The sequence below is a fragment of the Clupea harengus genome, chromosome 20 (genome assembly GCF_900700415.2).
Source record: "Clupea harengus chromosome 20, Ch_v2.0.2, whole genome shotgun sequence".
Classification (NCBI taxonomy): domain Eukaryota; kingdom Metazoa; phylum Chordata; class Actinopteri; order Clupeiformes; family Clupeidae; genus Clupea; species Clupea harengus.
Window position 1 is genome coordinate 21,580,139 of NC_045171.1, and position 21,102 is coordinate 21,601,240.

The 21,102-nt window shown below is 38.7% G+C and overlaps 1 long non-coding RNA gene across 1 annotated transcript; it reads left to right on the forward strand.

Annotated features, from left to right (window-relative positions):
• The first annotated feature begins 16,302 nt into the window (after positions 1-16,302).
• Positions 16,303-18,123, forward strand: LOC105890418. The gene is made up of 3 exons (XR_006151434.1): positions 16,303-16,470; positions 17,310-17,915; positions 18,090-18,123. It is a non-coding gene; the product is annotated as an uncharacterized LOC105890418 (long non-coding RNA).
• The last annotated feature ends 2,979 nt before the right edge of the window (positions 18,124-21,102 follow it).

Consider the following 21,102-nt stretch of genomic DNA (forward strand, 5'->3'; position numbering starts at 1 on the left):
ATGATAGAATCATTAAAATAGTATTTCATTGTTTAAATAACACATTTTCATGTTATACTGTTTTTACATCCAAACTGGCAAATTGACATTCTTTCCCTAGACTTTCAGACTGTGGAATAACAGGAGATGGATACGCTGCTCTGACTTTAGCTCTCAAATCAAACCCCTCACACCTGGTGGAGCTGGACCTGAGAGGGAACAACCCTGGAGACTCTGGAGTGAAGCTGCTCTCTGACTTACAGAAGGAAACAGCTTGTAAACTAAAGATCAGGTGACAACATTTTGCCAAATACACCTAATGTTAATATTGTGCAATGGACTTGTCATGGCGAAATTTAAGATACAACCCATTTAGGATATTGCAACTTAGACTTAACTTTTCACAAATTTCCACAGATTGAATTTATGCCTCAACACTTTAATCCCCTTTCATCCATCTCAATGCCTAATTTGCTTTGATAAGAATATAAGGGCTTGCTGGAGTGATTTTTATGATATGCAAGCATTACGCATCCATGTGTTAAATATATAGGGACAGAGGAGGTTGTAAACATAATAATAATACTTTCTACACATCTGGTTACAGAGTGCATTGCCCTGGGTTTGTTTGTTTGGTTCTAAGGCTACATCCACACAAATACGTTTTAGTTTAAAAATGCATCACTTTTGCTATGTTAAGGCCTAGTGTGCATGAGTTAGAGGGATGGGGGAGAGGAGGTCTGAAACATACTACTCCCGAGTATTCAAGCCAGGGGCGTAACTATAGGGGGTGCAGCAGGTGCGGCTGCACCTGGGCCCGTGGCGTTTTAGAAAAGAAATACACTAATCGCTCAACGGGCCCCCCCTTCAAGCATGGCCGGATTAACCATATGGGCAACTGGGCAACTGCCCAGGGGCACCAAGACTCCAGGGGCACCAAGCAACCGATGTATTTTTTATTAAAAAAAAATTATACCCCCTCGTCAGCACAATTGGACGTTCCAAAAACAATGCACAAACTCAGCGAAAGAGGCACCAACAGAACGATCAAGATGAAGCGGCAGCAATTTAGCGGTAATGCAAAACGACAGTTGAAAAAAGATAAGGAGTGTAGAAATGCAGCCACTTAAAAAAAAAAATGCGCTTGCAAACGTTTGAACAGTGTAAATCTGTGTTTTTCAGAATGCAAAGTGTGTGTGTGCTGTCTGCTCCCAATGGTTCTGAAATGATAGTTCGTTAGTAGACTCACTGCGCTTGCAAAGGTTTGAACAGTGTACGTGTGTGTTACTAAATGCGTAACCTCGCCGATGTTTTTGATAGCCGTCATCACTTCTTGTTAGTTATTTAAGTTTTGGAAAGCTTTGTGAACTGCAATGCTTATTTGCGGTGCTGTGAGTTAGTTTAATGATAACTGAATCCAACTAACGTTGGATTGCTTTTTGTAATGTCAGATTTCATTGTTTGGTGTGCTATAATTGCAATGAAGATTGATAACTATACTATGCATTGTTAAGAAAGTGCTATTAATGTCGCCATATACTGGTTGAAAGACGTAGGCTACTTGGCAGGCTTCTGACTTGTTTTTGGGCAAGTTCGATTAAATAAATAAAGCTTGATTTGTTGTGTAGCCTACATGTGCTCATGTTCTCCTTTTCTGTGTAGATTATAGCAGATTTAAGTCTGTATATCCTACTTAAGTACCAAAAGTAAAAGTATAAACTTTCTTATGATTTAGACGAATAATATACCTGTTGAGATTAGTAATGATATTTCATTAAGGTCAACAAAAGATAAAACAATAGTTCTGCACTGTATTAAGTTATGATTTCTAATAACATAAGTTCACATTAAACATAATTTACAGCATATGCATTAATTACTTTGGAAAGTTTGCTGTGATATAAGCGGGATAATGCACTGGGAGCAAGTGAGTTATGGAAAATATCCGCACTTCAGGGGGGTAAACGGTAGCATCCCCCTGTCGAGCGGTTATTTTCTTATAACTGACTTGCTCCCAGTGCATTATTCCTTACATAGGTTACATCAATGTATGGAAAATGTAGTGGAGCAGTATTAAGCAAAAAGTATGTATAAAAAAACAACAAATCAAGTAAAGTAAAGATACTCAGAAATAATACTTGAGTACAGTAAGAAAGTATTTCAAGGACCAATACACCCCGGTGCATAGGTATGGTTTGTGTGGGGGTAGGTGGGCACCAGAGAGTCACTGTTGCCCAGGGGCACCATGAAGTCTTAATACGGTCATGCCTTCATGTATGTCGCTCGACGGGCCCACCGTCAGTACAACGTTAAATTTTCCCGGATATGCTTATGTTCAAATACACCCTGCCAATACGGAGGTGGTAGTGTCAAATGCTATATATAAACTTGAAAAGACAAACTTATCTCAGTCATGGTTGTTATTATTTTTTGGGGAAAAGTAGCAATTTACAACAAAATCTTATCCTACTTATGCTTATCCTACATACACTATAGAAACTATCAAAAAACTATTCAATGAAATGAATACGTTCTTATTTTCTTTGGTATTTTTGTGATTAGCAATGATGATTGCTGGGTAATATGTATGTTGTTGTCCAATGTCAAGGCTCTATTTGATCATGTGACAATACAATTCGAAGGTCTGATAACCTACTTCATTGAGCACAGCACAACTTGACTCTTAACAAAGCCTTTTAAGCACACGAGTGGAAGTAGAAAAGGGCAAGAGAAAAAACAACAGAAGGAGAAGGAGAAGGCGGCAAAGCTAGTCAACTAGTCGCCAGCCCACGGAGTCAGCAGTGCAGGAGTTACTAGGCTACAAGTTGGGTAAATAGTGGTCGCTATTATTATTACTTTCTAACAATTTTTACGGTAAGAAATGTTCCTGCTGAGAGTCAAACAAGACTTAGTTCATTGTGTACACAGTAGCCTACACACCCATCGCTTCTGAAATGTGTAAGGTTGATTAATTAAACACTATTTATATCGATAACAAACACCTTGGATTAGTGGGTTTTTAGACGCGGTTGCGGAAGTAGGGAACGCTACGATATTATTATTATTTTTTTTTAGCGTTCACTAGGGGGGCCCGTAATAATATCTTGCACCTGGGCCCGTCGTTACTACGTTATGCCACTGATTCAAGCCCTCTAAAACAGAGACTTTTGGAAACACTGCTGTTTTATTTTGAAAACTATGGGGCTGCATTTTAGTATGAACAGACAAAAAGAACAGACTTATGGAAATGATGAAGCAGACACCTGCGTTCGGTTCCTGACTGGGTCTTATCAGTCACAATGTATCCTTCCCTGATTCGTCACGCTCCTATAACGTGACCCTTTTCCGGAAGGGTCTTTCCGTATTGATTCAATGTGAAGCCATTTAACACCACCCTCAAGTGGCTGTGATCACGTTGAACCCAAGACTGCCTTTTATTGGTGAGCTGATTTTGAGAAATTCAGCTAACATTGTGTTTCCTGGTTGCTATGGTTATCTAGTTGTTATGCTAGCTAGCTAGCTAAGGAAACCTTTTAATAAGCTTGAAGGGAATTTGCATGAAATAGTAGTTATCTAGCTGATGTTATAGTCTCCCTGATTGAACTTACAAATGTATAATAGAAAAAGGTAAAAAAAAAAAAACTCAGGGTGCCTGTGCAGCTTCATAATAACAAGTTAATGTTAACATGAGTTCATCACATGCTAGCAGATGCCAATCAATGGTTCATTAAACTAGAGATAGGTAGGATAGTTAAAAAGCTATGTATGTAGAAACCCTCTCGGTGCCTGTGCAGCTTCATATTAACAAGTTCATATTCATATTAAAATTATTTTATATTACACACTTTAGCAACTACCAACTGTTGAGATGTTTCCCTAAGATAGAGATAGCAAGGATAGTTAGATAGAGACACATAGAGATGTGAAAGAGGGAGAAAGACTCATTCAGGCTTAATCTGGCGTGTGACTGTGCCCGTTACTAACTACCAGGCAGAAAAAAGTATTCCCGAAAATTTGTATTTTTGAAAGGATTCACAGGAGACAAGAGCATGACACGATAGGCAAAGGCAACAGAACAATTAGGCTTTACTTAAAAAAATGAAAACAGGAACAAAACCAGGCAGGCAAAATAGGGCGCAAAGAGCAGGGGGGTATTCGTCATAGCTCGCTAAGCGGTTTAGCGAGCTAATTTTCAGGCTAAGATAAAAAAACGCCCCTCTTTTTGGTTCGTGGAAGCAACTTTTGATAAATCACCATAGTTACATATCGATTAGCACTAACCTGCTCCAGGGCAGGCTAACTTAAGTGTAGCTGGATAAGCTTGCCACACCCCTGGAAAAAGGAGGGATCCCATTGACCAAGGACTGATATTAGAGTTAGATTAGCGGAGGGAGAGAGTTCTTTGCGTTCGCCAAGATCCATTATTCTTGTATGAGCGCTACCGATTCAGCCGACAAGGAATCATTAATTTACAAAACCTTCTCGAGTAATTTATTGCAAACACCACAGTCGAACATTGACTGTCTTGCACTTTTTTGCGAGTGGTACATTTTTGTAGTGTCGGTGATGCAGAGAACAAAGCACTCATAATTATATGAGTGTTATTAGTACACCATAGCATATCATTATTGTAGAAAATGATTAAGGTGGACTCATGATAAGAATAGAGAGAAATACAGTCAATTTATTTTCACTGCTTCAATTTATTGCATTTGTTATTAATACATTTAGTAATTTAACAGACGCTTTTATTCAAAGCGACTTCCAAGGAAATGTAAAACTACATCGAAGAAGGAGGTGAGGGGATTTGAACTAGCAACCATGCAGATTCTAACCGGTAGAGGAAACCTCTGCACCAGTGGACACTTGCCGTCAGGTATTCATACATAGATATCACCGTATAAACATCCCAACACACCTTGCTCTCACAGCGGTGGTGGTGTTGAATTTTGCCACGATTATGGTCTTGTATTCTTCATAAGCGTTCATGTTCATCTCCTACTCGCCAGCGGAGAAAAAAAGAGCTCTTTTCTTTGAGTTTAGAACCATTATACCGTTAGAAAATCATGGTTTTGGTGATCGACCTTTCCTGCCTTTTGAAGTAGGACGTGCACGCGCAAATGCCATGATAACTTTAGCCTGGTTGAAATTAACCACATGATTAGGATGCGGATCAGCCGTTAACGAACCGATATTTGCTGTTCTCAATCAGCTCGCTAATCTTAACGGGCTAAAAGGCCAATTGATTAACTTAGCTTCAATCCTACGACGAACGTACCCCAGGACCAAACAGAATGTAGCACTTTGGACCAAAAACAGCATACAAGAAGGAGCCTACAAGTGACAAGGCAACCAAGTACTGAAGGAGCCAGGTGCGAGACGAACTGATAGAGAACCAAGACAACCAGAGAGAAACACAATGGGAAACAGGTGAGCACACAAGAAATGGAGGGAAACTAAACAATGACAGGAAGTGATATGTGACAGGTGAGAGGGGAGGAGACAACACATGGAACAGAAGCACACAGCAAAATGGTAAACACAAAGCAAAACAAAATAAGACAAGGCGTAAAATAGCGGGTAAAAACCTAAAACCGTATTTACAAAGGTGGCGCACTTTAAATTACCGCTGCTGGGAGGGTATAAGGGAAAGTGGGTGTTCGTCGCAAAGAGATGGGAGGAGATGCGTAAAGTGCGCCTAATTATGTATTAGTAACGAAACAAGAGGTGTTTCAGCATGACATATCAGCTGCTAAATGAAAACGATGTGCCTGCGAGAAATTTGAAAAATACGAACATCAGAAATGTTATTTTTTTAAATGTTTATATTTGATATAGCATATACAAAATTGTCCCAACAACTAGCTGTTCAGCCACGCTTTACCCAGAATCGTCGCTCATTGTATCCCAAAATCAGCTCACCAATAAAAGACAGTCTTGAATTCAAAAGTGATCACAACTTTTAATGTGGACGGAAGGGCTAAACGGAGAAATATTTATGAGTTTCTATATTTAGCTCATCATCCATGGTGGAACACGCAGGCTCTTTCTTCCCTATTTTAGCGGAGTGCTAAATAACACTAATGGGAGGTGTTAGGCGCAGATGACGCGACGAGGGTTCTTGTTAGATAAATAGGATGCAAAATACTGTGCGCTATATGCGGTTTGGCAAAGGCGCTGATTGCGCTGCGGTCGCAATGTTAGTAAATGAGGCCCCCAGACTTTAATCTAGGTCCCATGGTTGGGATTTATCTTTGCCCATCCATTGTCCTGAGAGAACAGTTCATGTTTCCACAAGCTCAGGCCATAATTTACTAAATTTAAGCTTCTGCACTAACACACATTCAGCTAAGCCTCACATACATTAAAAATGCTCAACTTGTCTTAAGCACTTTCTGAAAGCACAACAAAAACCTCTCTTTTTAACCTTTTCTTTTTCCCCACATGTGAGCCTTGTAGGAAGATAGTAGAAGCAGACTGTTAATGAACGATTGTTATTAAACATTAACATATTCCTCATCTCTCTGTAGGTTGTTGAAGAGTGATGCTGCAGAGGAAGCCTGTGCTTATCTGACTTCAGTTCTAAGTACAAACCCCTTACTCCTGACAGAACTGGATCTGAGTGGGCAGAAACCAGGAGACTCAGGAGTGAAGCAGTTCTGTGCTCTACTGGGGGATTCACACTGCACACTGAAGAAACTTAAGTGAGTGTTTCAACAAAATTACATTTTGTAATATTACAGAATATCTAGTATTGCATTTTTCAGGCAGATTCAAGTGTATTTTATTCCCTTTTTTCCAAAATGGTTTAAGTGCTTGAACTTATTATGTTGTTGGTCACATGTTCTATTTTTTACATCTCTCTACAAGACATTTATAAATAAATGACACTACGGGAACTGAAGTGGAATTGTTTGACGAGAACTTTGCAGACTGTTGAGAACTATGAGGAAAAAATGCAGTGTGGTCATAGTGTGGTCACATTCAATCGTACCCTCATATTTACAGTACATTGATGTGATTGGCTGACATTTTAAGAGACATCTGATAGGCTGCAGATAATGTCCTTTTGGGAAAAAAATGCATTCATGAATCAAGCTAAATCAGGAAAGTGTCAAAAATCCACAAAGAAAGGAAGGGAGGTTCACAAAGGGCAAGCGGTTTCTAAACGCACTTCCGTTAATCTGTAAATAAATAATATATATAATAATAATAATAATAATAAATGTAACGAGTTTACATTTGTGAATCGCGTGACATTTATTTGTGAATTTTGAAACTATTCTAACTCCATACCCTGGTAGTTGTGCAAATCAAAATGTATACGCTTTTGTGCCACTGTTCGATCAATTCATTGATCAAGAGGAAAAATATGTTTATTGAGAAACATATCCTTTAACAGTAAAATTGACAATTTACAATTATATGTTTTCTTTTCAAAAAACAAAAAAAACACAAACAAAAAACTACTGACAGGGAAGGCAAATCAATCAAACATCAAACGCAAAAAAAAAAAAAAAGGTGACAGAGCACACCCTCCCACCACAGCCGCCCTCCCTCCCCTTACCATTACCCACCCATCCCTCCCCAGGAGTGCATTTTACTTGGGTCTCAATTGGATTCTCTTTACATTTACATTTTACATTTAGTCATTTAGCAGACGCTTTTATCAAAAGCGACTTACAAGGATGTATACACATTGTACATTTACACTGATGGCACACTGCACATCAGGAGCAATTAGGGGTTCAGTGTCTTGCTCAAGGACGCTTTGACAGGGAATCGAACTAGCAACCTTCTGATTACTAAACGACTTCTCTACCTCCTGTACCACTGCCGCCATCTCTTTAAGATGAGAGACCAAAGGTTGCCAAGTTTTCTGGAAGTCCCTCAGCTTCTCTTTTAGAATCTAATTCTCTCCAAATGTAGAGTATCTGTCAAGTCAGTCAGCTAGTGCTTGAATGAGGACACCTCTTTCTTTTTCCAGAGAAGTAAGATCAGTTTTTTTGCAGTTATCACACCATATGCCAGAAGATGCTGTTGTGCTACAATTAGTTTCCTTAGCTCTTCAGATATTCCCAAAATTATTAATAATAGGGTCAGGCTCTCTCTGAACCTCCAAGATCACAGAGAAAAACTGAAATATTTTGCACTATTAATCTTGAAGTTTGGGGCAAAGAGCATAACTATGTGATAAGGTAGCCTCCATGGACTTGCATTTCTCACACATAGGTGAGAATGTTATGCAATTTTGTCTTGGAATAATGTAGCCTGTGCAGGATTTTAAATTGTATTAAACAGTCTCGGGCATTAATGGAACAGTCATGGATGTACTCCAAACTCCTCCCAACTCCTCCCACGCATTAGGAAGTATAACGGCCCCAATCTCTTTTTCCCACTCCTCTTTTATACTGTCCATTTTGGGAAGGCACATGCTTTGTAGTGTGTCATACAGTTGTGAAATGTTTTCTTAGTTGTTTCCATATCCTAATTGTGTCGTAGATGATAGGATTATGTTTAAAACAGCTTCTATTGACTGGTACAGGTGATAGTATAACTGCTCTAATAGAGTGGGGTAGGCAATCCTCCCGTTCCATCTCTAGCCCATCAAAGGGTGATGGGGTGTCATCCAACCAGTGTGCAATAGAGCGTATTCCTGTGGCCCAATACTATAAAATAAAATTAGGCATTGCCAGCCCCCCATTGGTTTTGTGTTTGAAAAGATGGTCCTTTTTTATTCGATTAGACTTGTAGTTCCATACAAAGGGAAAAATGATAGAGGCCAGTTTCCTAAAAAAAAGATTTTGTAAGGTATATAGGCACGTTTGATAAAGTAGCTGGGGGAAGAAAATCATCTTAATAGCATTCACTCTACCCAACAGAGAAATAGGGAGTGTTCTGCAGAATTGAATATTGTGCTCTAGCTTGTTTAACATCATAGGGAAGTTAGCCTTATAAAAAGCATTGTACTTCTTGGCAATTACTATCCCCAGATAGGTTAAGTTGTCTGTTATTTCGAAAGGGAAGCTGTCTGAGCCAGTCTTGATCCTCAACTTTTACTGGTAGTAGCTCGCTTTTACTCCAGTTAATCTTGTACCCAGAGAAAGTACCAAATAAATGAAACATTTTCAGTACTGATAGAATTGTGATCCTTGGTTGAGTAACATATAACAAAATACCATCTGGATTAACATCATTAACCTCCAAGGCATTGCGGTCCGTTTGACGTAGAAATGGGAGTTCACATTCGTCTAGAAATGATTGCATTGTTTCAGGTAGAGAATTTCATTCAGATGTATACAATGTTTCATAGAACTGCCTAAATCTGTCTTTAATATCTTTGGGGGAGGTAAGGATATTACCTGCACCTGACTTAATTTGGGGAATTTTGAGTCCTGTCATTTTCAAGTTTTCGCAGTGGTCTTGTTAATAATTTATGTGGTTTGTCACCAAATTCAAAATATCTCGGTTTTGTGAAAATAAAGGCTTTGCAAATTTTATCTGATTTTGTTTGTTTGTATTTAAGAATTGAGATTTTTGTATGTTTTTCTGAAGAGGGTTGCTGGGCATTTCCATGTCTAACTGATGGATTTATTTCTCAAGTTCAAGCTGTTAGCTTTGTTACGCTTCTTGAGAGAAGATTGGAAAGAAATAATGCACCCTCTCAAATAAGACCTACAAGCTTCCCATAGTAGTGTAGGAGAGGTATCATTTTTATCATTGGTTTAAAAAAATATTTTAATGTTTGGTTCTAGATATTCACAGAACTTTGCATCTGTGATAAGCTGGGGGTTAAATCTCCAGCTTCTCTGGATAGGCACATTTTCGCCAAGCTTTAGTGAAAATGATACTGGGCTGTGTGGTCAGAAATAATAATATTGTGATATTTTGCATTATAGGAAAGTGGTAATTGTTTTCCATCAACTAAGAAAAAGTAAATTCTAGTATAGACATTATGTACTTTGGAATAAAAGGAATGCTCTTTACCAGTAGCATTAGAAATCCGCCATACTTCAGAAACATTCATGTTTTCAATCTAGGATTTCAAAAAGTTGCATGCCTTGGAAGGTTGCACCCTCTGTGTAGAAGACCTATCCAAATAAGTATCAAATACTAAGTTAAAATCGCCACCAATTATTAGATTAGTGCTAGAAATATCTGGTATCAGATTTAAAACCTTTCTAAAGATGTCAGGGTCATCGTTGTTTGGTCAGTACACATTTAGTAGGGTTATTGGTGTAGAATGGATTTCCCCCACAACCATGATACATCTCCCATCCCTGTCTGCTATTGTAGATAGGTGATTCAAAGGAACTCCCCTACAAAATGGCTGTGCCTCCAGCCTTTACTGAAAAGTGTGAGTGGTATGTTGTATCCACCTACACCTGAGCCTAGCATGAGAGTCATTCTTCAGGTGCGTTTATTGTAAGAAAATAATGTCAACTTGTAGTGATTTAAGGTGCGCAAGCACTTTGCCTCTTTTGACTGGTTCGTGAATACCATTTACATTCCATGAACAAAATGTTGTATCATCCCTCTTCTTCTATTTAAGTGTTTTGTTGTGCATTATGTAAGCTGATTACAGGCATCTGTCCTTAGAGTGTAAGGCTTAGACTCTCTCCTCTCTCTGTTGTTACTGTATATGTAACCACAAGCTAAATGACACTCCATCTACCCTCCCACCCTTGATAAATGAGGCGTTTGGTCAGTATGTCCTCCAGAACATTGCAGTAGTGCACCGTTAAAATCAGATGTTGAGATGGCTCATCGCCACCGGGGCGCTCGCGCAGGGCTCTGTGTGCTCGGTCTATCACTGTTTTTTCATCCAGCTTTAAAACATCCATAAGCAGTTGCGCCACGAAATCCCTGGTTTTCTGACCATTTTCTTCCCCCTCTTTAACTCCAGCAATTCTCAGATTCTGTCGTTTAGACTGTCCCTCCAAGTCCAAACATTTTCCTGAAAGCTGTTCAACTTGGAGTGGCTATTTCACCTCTCAAAGTTGTACTCACGTCAGCAATCTTTTCATCAATTTTGTCACAAATGTCTGACGTAGCTTGGGACAATTCCACTTATTAGTGGATTAGTATTAGTTCCCAACTACTAACCGAGGTTTATACATTGATTTAGTAAAATTAGCGTAAAACTTCTGTAGCCCTGCAGTTAATACTCGGGTGCGGCCTACAGACAGAAACTACTGTAAGGAGATGGCAGTAATGCACCTTCCACCCTTTCAGCCTTTCTGTTTTCCAAGTGCAAGAACTACGGACCTTCAAGTGACGTGATATTTTATGCTTCCATTGCAACATCAACAAAATATTATATCAGTAATAATAGGTAAAAATGACGGTTCTCTTTTAAGCACAAAAGTTTGGCACTTTATGAAAGACATGAATAACCTTTATTTTTTCTCTCTCTCTCTCCCTACAGGCTAAATAACAGCAGTATAACAGAAGAAGGCTGTGCTGCTCTGACTTCAGCTCTCAGATCAAACCCCTCACACCTGATAGAGCTGAATCTGAGTGGGAATAAACTAGGAGACTCAGGAGTGAAACAGATCTCTGTTCTACTGGGGAATCCACACTGTAAACTACATAAACTGCTGTAAGTAAAGTGACAACAAGCAAAATTAAAAAAATAATTCCACACTGTAAACTACAGAAACTGGGGTGAGTTCTGGAGAAAAATAGCAATCAGATAATTACCATCATCTCAAAAAATATATTTCATCTTCATAATCATCAGGAGACAAGGTATTTTTTTATTAAAGAGAAAAGGCCTTTGACTTTTATGGTGAGGGCATTTTTAAAAAAAAAAACCTTTGGAAGACATTATGTGTTATTCAAGGTATATAATCTCATATGTTTTTTTAAATACAGTAATCAATGAATTATCATCTTTTAAAATAAGCAGTGTGTGAATGGTTGAATATAAAAGAGCAACACGAAGTTCTCTCCCCTCTCTAGACTTTCAGACTGTGGTGTAACAGGAGATGGATATGCTGCTCTGGCTTCAGCTCTGAAATCAAACCCCTCACACCTGGCGGAGCTGGACCTGAGAGGGAATGACCCTGGAGACTCAGGAGTGAAGCTGCTCACTGATTTCTACAATTTACATGATGGTCCACATTGTAAATTGAAGACAATGAGGCGAGATAACTTATTTATACAAATTATCCATCAATATTGTAAGAGAATGTGAAGAACAGATTTAAGATTTGAGATTATTTTCTTTATTTTAGAAAAAAATTATGAATGTACTTTATTATAAATGGATGAAATTATGTAGGGTTATGAGTTTATATTCTGTGTTACCTGGCCTGATATCTCTCCCAAATATTTGGGAATATTGTAACAGTAGACTGTTAATGAATGGTTATTTACATAAACATATTCCTCCTCTCTCTGTAGGTTGTTGAAGAGTGATGCTGCAGAGAAAGCCTGTGCCTATCTGAATTCAGTTCTGGGTACAAACCCCTTACTCCTGACAGAACTGGATCTGAGTGGGAAGAAATCAGGAGACTCAGGAGTGAAGCAGCTCTGTGCTCTACTGGACGATTCTCACTGCAAACTGAAGACACTTAAGTTAGTGTTTCCACATTTTCCATCCATTACTTGGAAAATGACATTTTGGCGTTGACATTGGCATGTCACTACATTGACATTAGGCACATGACACAGCTTTTTTTAAAGAAAATCTTTAAAAAACTTTTAAAGAATAAAATCTTCTTACATTACATTATGAAAAGAAACGTTGTATCAGACTTCACACTGCAAACTGAAGACTCTATGTTAGCACTCTGATTTATTTTAAAGAATGGTTGTGTTTTTCTTCTGTGTCTGATTGGAGGACATAGTCTTTGCAGGTCACTTGGTATTTCTTTCTGTTTGTTCCTGTGTGTTAATAGAATGTTGATGACGTACTCATATTTACTTTCCAACATTCTGCATTATGTATCTCATAGGAGACAAATGCGTTTGAGACACAGGACATGAATCACTGCAATATTTATGAGCCAAGAAGATTAACACAGTGAAAATTGTTGAAACAAAGTGAATAAAGCACTTAATGACTAGCTTTCTAGCCACTACTGAACCACAAAGCACAATACTGTCTGAGCTAATCTGAAGATGACTGTGGAGTAAAGCTTCAATATCCTTGAGGGGCGATTTGGCTTGCAAAGAGAGGTCAAAAGATAAGGAATCCATACCATATTTATATACAATATATATTTATATTATATACACAGTACACTGTGAGCACCAAACGTCACTTATCCATTGCCACTAGAACCATACAAAAAAAGCAGCAAGAAGAAAAGAAAACTGAAAAGTGAAAAATTGGGGCTATAATATCACATCCACAGTTAGTCACAGAACGGGTCCATCTTTGTTTAAAAGCCAATAGCTGGTGGTATAAAAGACTTTGTATAATAATTCCTCTAGGATGGTAGAACCTCTGCCTTGAGGGGAGCAAATTACACTGTGGCAAAGACCATCTACATTTACACCAGTGACTTTACAGCAAACATTCACCAGTTTTGTTTTTTCTCTCACTGAGAGAAACCAACAGATCATAGTGAATGTTAATGTGGTGGAACGAACTGCCTAGCACTACCAGAGCAGGGGCGTCCCTCTCTACCTTTAAGAAGCTTTTCAGAGAGCACCTCCCTTCCTAACTGGCACTTCGACTAGTGCTTAACTTGCACTTACAGCAGTTACATTCCTGCACTTCTTTTTCCTTTCTATTTCTTTTTTTCTTATTTCTTATGTAAAATAGTATTTATTGTTACACTAGGTCTCTATTGCTCGTAGCTTGACTGTTCTCTCCCTTGTACGTCGCTTTGGACAAAAGCGTCTACTAAATGACTAAATGTAAATGTGAATGAAATTATTTCTTAAGGACTTCAGAAGACCAACGTAAGAAAAGATCTCTGCCTGATTCATGAACGCCTGAAAATGGGTTCTTACACAGCCGAAGTAGATGTGTCCATTCTATTCCACTATGGCTATACCCACACGATTGAGTTTAGTGCTTGTTTATTTATTCACTTACATTTGCAGTGTTCGTGTAGTGCTTTTATTTATTTTATGATATCACGATGCCTCGTAGAATCATGACTATAAATGTGAAACGTAATTTTTAATGATACAAATATTCTCGTATTTATTATTATTAAGATTATTTAAATCCGAGGATGTCTGTAGATTTGATGTCAACGCAATCACCAACGATTTCTCACAAATTCAGCCCTTAACCCTTCTAACACGGAGCGGCCCTGTGGGGCATCTGGTGGTTTTATGAAGAATTGCATTTAAGACAACTGGGCGATTTACGACTGCTATTTAGCGTTTGACATGACTCGCTTTCGACTTGCTTTCGCGTGGATTCGGTCGATTCTGACTGCAAACGTTAATATGGTTGCGTGCCCTTATAAGGTAGCCTGGGTGCCAGCCGAACTTAGCCCCGCCCACAACATTTGAGGTCGGGAAGTTCGGTCTGGCATTGCTCCGTTGGGGAGAAACTATGCCCGAACAAAAAGCTGTTCGTACCAATCAAATTGTCAGGTCGGGCTTTATACGATGATGGACAGATGATCAACAGTAACGCAATCAACCACGTCACCAAAGAGCGCTTGGGTTGAATTCGAGAACCTGCATTCAATTTAAGAATACTCATTCGGGGGAGCATTGCCGAGAACACTTCGGCTGCGTAAGAACCCATTTTCAGGCGTTCATGAATCAGGCGGAGATGTTTTTCTTACGTTGGTCTTCCGAAGTCCGTAAGAAAACATTCAGAAGAAATTTCAGAAAATGTCGAGAATGAGGCCCATTGACATTACCTGTATTTCATTAAGTTAAAATGTTTACTGTCGTACATACTGTACACGGTGAGCAAACACCACATCAAACATTATATCGTTTTATCATATTTATTTTTTAAATCTATACTTTGGGTTGAAGTTTACATTTAAATGCAAAGAAATTGTTTCCTTTAACAATAACAAGACATGAGAATTTTCAGATAATTTCTCAGATTGATTACGGATGTGAGTTAGTCAATCAATTCAATTAATCCCACACAGTAGAACTATGCTATTGTTTCTATACCAAATACAAGCACTAAAAAGTCATAAGAATGTTGAGAGTTCTATATGGATGTAGCAATGTAAAAAAAACTTAGATATAAATGTCAGATTCTTGACATATTTAGACATGTTGCTACTATGTGTTGTAAGGTCTGTGTTCTGTCCGTGTTTAATTTCTGAGTTTGTCTCCCTTGTGTTGTCACATGTTTGTTCCCTTGTCTTGTCCTCGTGCTTCCTTGTTCCCGCCATGTGCTTTCCTATGTTTGTTTGTCTATGCCATGTGCCCTCTTGTTGTTGTCCGTGTCTCCACCCCTCACCTGTTCCCAATCTCCCGGTTTGTTTGTATTATTGGTTTCACCTGTGTCCTGTTAATTCCCCTTGTTTAGTCCACCTGTGTCTTTGTCTGCCCCGCCTTGATTGTTCTCACCTGTCCCTTGTTATCTGTTGCCTGTGTGTATATATAGTCCTTGTTTTCTTGTTTCTCGTGGCGTCTTCGTAAGTTTATGTTACCTGGTATGTTCCTTGCTTTTTCCCCGCTGTTCCTCGTGTTTCTAGCGATTAGCGATTAGCGCTTCCTCCTGGTTAATGTGATTACTCGTGCTTCTGACCTCTGCCTGTACTACGACTATTCTCCTGCCTTTTCCCTGTTTGGATTGTTTGCTACTCTTGGACTGCCTACCTGTGTACCGAACCCGGCTAGTAAAACGTTTAACCCTTTCAACCTACCCCTGTGCTGAGTCGTGCATTTGAGTCCTTCACATCACCCACCAGTCGTAACATATGTAACTGCTACCACTCTGTTAGTGTTGTCACAGTTGATAATGCCATGAATACATCCAGCAATTCAAACTATTTCATACTATAACAAACACACACAAAAAGGAAGTATCGTGAAAATCAAAGTTTGAGTTCAGAGCTGTTTGAAGTATTCCTTTGAATCTGTCATCTGTCATCTGTCCCTACAAGATATTGTTATTTGTTATTATTTACATTTCACCTGTGATAATTACACTGGTATTTGGGATAGTCCTCTTTCTCTATCGTACATTATAGCACATTATTGACATCATCCATAGACACTGATGTAACAATATATTTAGAAAGGAGACCAGGAGAAATGCCAAGTCTGTAGTAGAAGTAGTAGGGGTCGTAGCAGTAATGTTGGTGTTAATCTGTAATGTTAATGTAATGTAAAATGTTATGTAAATAATGGCAATTATTTTGACTTCAGGTTGTCTGACTGTGAATTAACAGAGAAGAGTTGCTCGGATCTAGCCACATTTCTCAGATCAGATCGGTCCACTCTGAGAGAACTGGATCTGGGCAACAATAAAATACAGGATTCAGGAGTGAAGCAGCTGACTTCTGGACTGGAGGATACACATTGTAAACTGGAGAAACTGAAGTAAGCCCATCTCTTTTAGAATGACATGTTAGGTATTTTTTTTTCATTTTAAAGAAACACAACGCAACAATTTGACACTTTTTGAGATATGGTTTTACAGGCAACTACTTTTGGTACCATCCTCAAATTAATTTTGATAGCATATGGTCATGTGAAGGACAGATAAACACCTGTGTCTTCCCCACTAGCCATCCAGGATATGCCCTATGTAGCTCTGTGTAACAGGCTGGTAAACCCTGCAAAAATGGAAGAAAAGCTTTCACACGCATGACAAACTGCCAAAAGACACCAGTTAGTGTGTTGGCAAGCTTCTATCATTGTCAGCTGGGCTGTTGGTGGTGTTTGCAAGGTTTTTGCATGCCTTTTAGGTAGTTAGCTTACTAGTTTTGGAACAGAACTCCGTATTGCTGTTTTAAGGCGGACTCAAACTACAGCTCATGCCAAATCTTTTGGCAGTAAAAATTGTCGAATGCGGGGTAGTCTTCTTGCCAACTTATCAAGTGCTATTGGTTGGGGACTTCCCATATCATCCATACCTCTCAATGTGCAAGTAAACATAGTATCATCATCATCATCTTATTATATACAGTTGTTAACTAGTCTATCTTCTTGTTAACGTATGAAGTGGTAGACAGGGCAAAAGCAATTGGGAAAGAGAAACTGGCGGAAACTTGTGGCAGGACAAGCCAGTCCAACCAGCAGAGAGTATAACAGGCACTATTAAAAGCATAGTTCTTCAGTAAATGAAACACTGTTGTAATCATAACATTTTCACACTTTCCTCTCTCTCCCTCTCTCTCTCTCTCTCTCTCTCTCTCTCTCTCTCTCTCTCTCTACAGGCTTAATAACAGCAGTATAACAGAAGAAGGCTGTGCTGCTCTGACTTCAGCTCTCAGATCAAACCCCTCACACCTGATAGAGCTGAATCTGAGTTGGAATAAACTAGGAGACTCAGGAGTAAAGCACATCTCTGTCCTACTGGAGAATCCACACTGTAAACTACAGACACTGCTGTTAGTAAAAAAAAAAAAAAAAAAGCGTGTACGATGAAATATACTAAACAGACTTTTAATTATTAAAATATAAAAAGGAAGTGAAAGTTTTTTTTCCCCCTTGAATTATTTATGAAGATACTTGACGTATATGGCCTCTTCTTTCATCCAAGGTGGTCTTAAGCCACTCAGTAATTAAATAATCAGCAACGTATCTGTTTTCATGTGTTAAGCTAATGCAATGAAAGGTCCCTCTTTTTCCTCTCTCTCTCTCTCCAGGCTTAATAACAGCAGTATAACAGCAGAAGGCTGTGCTGCTCTGACTTCAGCTCTCAGATCAAACCCCTCACACCTGATAGAGCTGGATCTAAGTGGGAATAAACTAGGAGACTCAGGAGTGAAGCACATCTCTGTTCTACTGGAGAATCCAAGCTGTAAACTACAGACACTGCTGTAAGTAAAAAGACAAAGAGTGTATGATGAAATAAACTTAATAGACTGTAAAATGGTCTTAAGCCACCCAGTAATTAAATAATCACCATTTATGAATCCATCATGTTATCTCTCCATTCCACAGTCTGTCAGACTGTAGTGTAACAGGAGGTGGATACGCTGCTCTGACTTCAGCTCTGAAATCAAACCCCTCACACCTGTTGGAGCTGGACCTGAGAGGAAATGACCCCGGAGAATCAGGAGTGAAGCTGCTCACTGATCTAGTTAAATTACTAAATGATCAAAATTGTGAACTGAAGACACTGAGGTAAGAAAATGTCTGAACAGTGCCTGGTAGAAGAATCATAAGTGCAGTAAACATGCTAGATTGTGTATTGAAATACAGCATTTTAGCTCTTTAATAGAACTACTTGTACTCTTAATATTTCCAGCTCTCTGTTACCCCTTTGACTTGTATTGCAGCATTTTGTTTAGGGCTGAAACAAGTAGTCAAATGAATCAAATAAATCAGATTAATTGAATAAAATAGACTGTAAGAATAATTACCAACTAATCTAATAGTCGATTAGTTGGTTACATTGTTAAGCGTGTCATTGTCCACATTAACTAGCTCATTAGACATAGAGACATGGTTCTTTCTAGATCTATGGAGAGGCTAGAGTTCGTCATTTTGCTTTATTGAGGGACAAAAAATATATATAAAATAGTGCTGTCAGTTTAACGCGTTATTACGGCGTTAACGCAAACCCATTTTAACGCCGTGAATTAACGCGAGATTTCTTTTATTTATTTTTTAGATTAACGTTCTTTTTGGCCTCGCAAACTGTGTAGTAGGCTAACGTTGCGATTTGAGTGAATGGTGAGCGCGATACGGCGAAATGGATGATAAAAAGCTTCTGAATGGAAAGTTTACTTTTAAAAGTTGTATTGTGCAAAAGAAGCAAGCTTCACTGTTGTCTGAAAATGTCAACAGGCAGCTGGCTGAAAGCAAAGAAGTAGTAGGCTTACCTTTTATTGGTAACCTAACTGTTCCAGTTCATTGTTTCTGAAATATGAGGCCTGACTGCTATGTTCCCAACAAACTTGAAAAAAATAAAATATTAAGCCATGGTTTAACTGCACTATAGGCTGAGTCCTTGTTTACCTGAAATGTGCACTTTATAATTTTATTTTGTACCGCCCTGTTTGGCAATGTTGGTTTTCAATAAAATAAAACATTTGCATGAAGCAAGCCAATCCACTTTTCCATGTTGATAAGGGCATTAAAATAAAAATAAAATGATGGAAAAAATAAATAAATGAAGGGACATTTAAAATAGATAAAAATGTGCGATTAATCGCGATTAATTTTGAGTTAACTATGACATAAATGTGATTAATCGCGATAAAATATTTTAATAGTTTGACAGCACTAATATAAAATGATGGGGGTAATATCAGCATGATAAAAAAAAACACTAGGAAAGCAAACAACTTCCAACTCATCACAGAGGCTGAATATAACTCATATGATGATGAACCCACAAGATTATGTTATAAATCACTTCGCAACAACTTGTACAATGATGTGAAATTTGGTTGGGCAGTTTGTTTTGTTACACCCGATGCTTAACATCGAAATGTCACCAGTGTTTCCCCTTGGATTATTTTTCTGCAGTGGTATGGTTGTGTGCACTTCCACGAGCCCAGTGTCATGGACTTCAGGTTAAACACAGACTTAACGATGATGGAGTTTATTCAGAGTCAGCCAGAGACAGATAACAGGCAAACGGAAAACTGAACAGACTGCATTACAAGGGTAAAGGGTACTACAGGCTGGAGATAGAACTTAACTATACTAGTAACAAAACACACGCTCAAAAGATATTTCAGAAGAAACAGACCAAGGTTATTATAGTTTTGCGTTTTTCACTAGTTTTTATTTTTATTTCGTTTTGACTTTTTGTTTTCAATTTCAGTTTAGTTTTAATTAGTTTTTAAAGCGGGTTTGCTAGTTTAGTTTAGTTTCTATTTTTTGAAAATGCTTAGTTTGAGTTTAGTTTTTATTAGTTTCAGTATTAGTTTTAGTCTTTACCGCGGAATGCAAGAAACCAAGGGGGGGGGGGGGGGCAGTCAAAACAAAATGCTCAAAATGAATAGAAGATACAAGCTATAATAAATAATATGTAATAAAAACAGAATTTGCGCATGTCCTGTTCAAACAGACAGGAGACAGCGAGACGGTGAGGCAGCGACGAGCTGTGCCTCATCTCAGATTGCGCAATCCCTCACAAACTAGGTTGAGCGCATGCGTAGAACCTATTTAGTTTTGCTGATCTGACGTAAAGCCGCAGTGAAAAAGCACGGAGAGGAGGCAAATAGTACCTCTGCTTCAATAAAGGGAGCATGCGAGAGCCCACCGGTCGGGTTTATTCTTGTTCTGCCGTTACTCTTCTTATATTTGACATTGACTACGAAAATGGAAGATTCTATAGCTAAGCTAAAACATTTCTCATAACTGGACTTTCAATCAAAACGTGAATTGATCAATAATGGGAGACCAATGCCGTAGCTAAAATGAATGCTTGAAACGACGGGACAGAAGATAACTCGATCGACTTCTCACATCCAAAGCCAAAATGTTTTGAAAATATTTTGAACCTCAAGAATAGATTTGGTTTTGGACGTACAGCGGAGACTAAATATTAGCAGGGGGGTATCTCACCCCTCATTCGCTAACATTACATTGATATCAGAGAAAGCCCTTGCTCCGTTAATTTCCCGTTCTCTTAGGATTGTTTAATGTCTATGTAAAGCCATTTAACATCAAACAAGTGGTTGTGATCACTTTGGTGAGCTGATTTTGAGGAATTGCAGCTAAAGTTGTACATAATCACACATATTAACACGAGTTCATCACAAGCTAGCAGCTGCCAACTGTATGTAGCCACCTTACCTATGTTAGAATGCTGATATGAAAAACAACCAGTAGTCAATGTGCAAGCTGCCAATTGAATGGTGATTTAAGCTACTGTATTGGGTTTATATATTTGTAAATCTGACTCTGAAAGAGTCAGTGCCTCACCAGCCACGAACCTCACCGCACGTTACTGTTCCAGGTAATCCCAAATAGGACTCTGTCGCTTTCTCCCGACTTTTGCCGCCATAATACCAGGTGAGGGGCGTGTAGTAAAAGTGGTACGGCGGA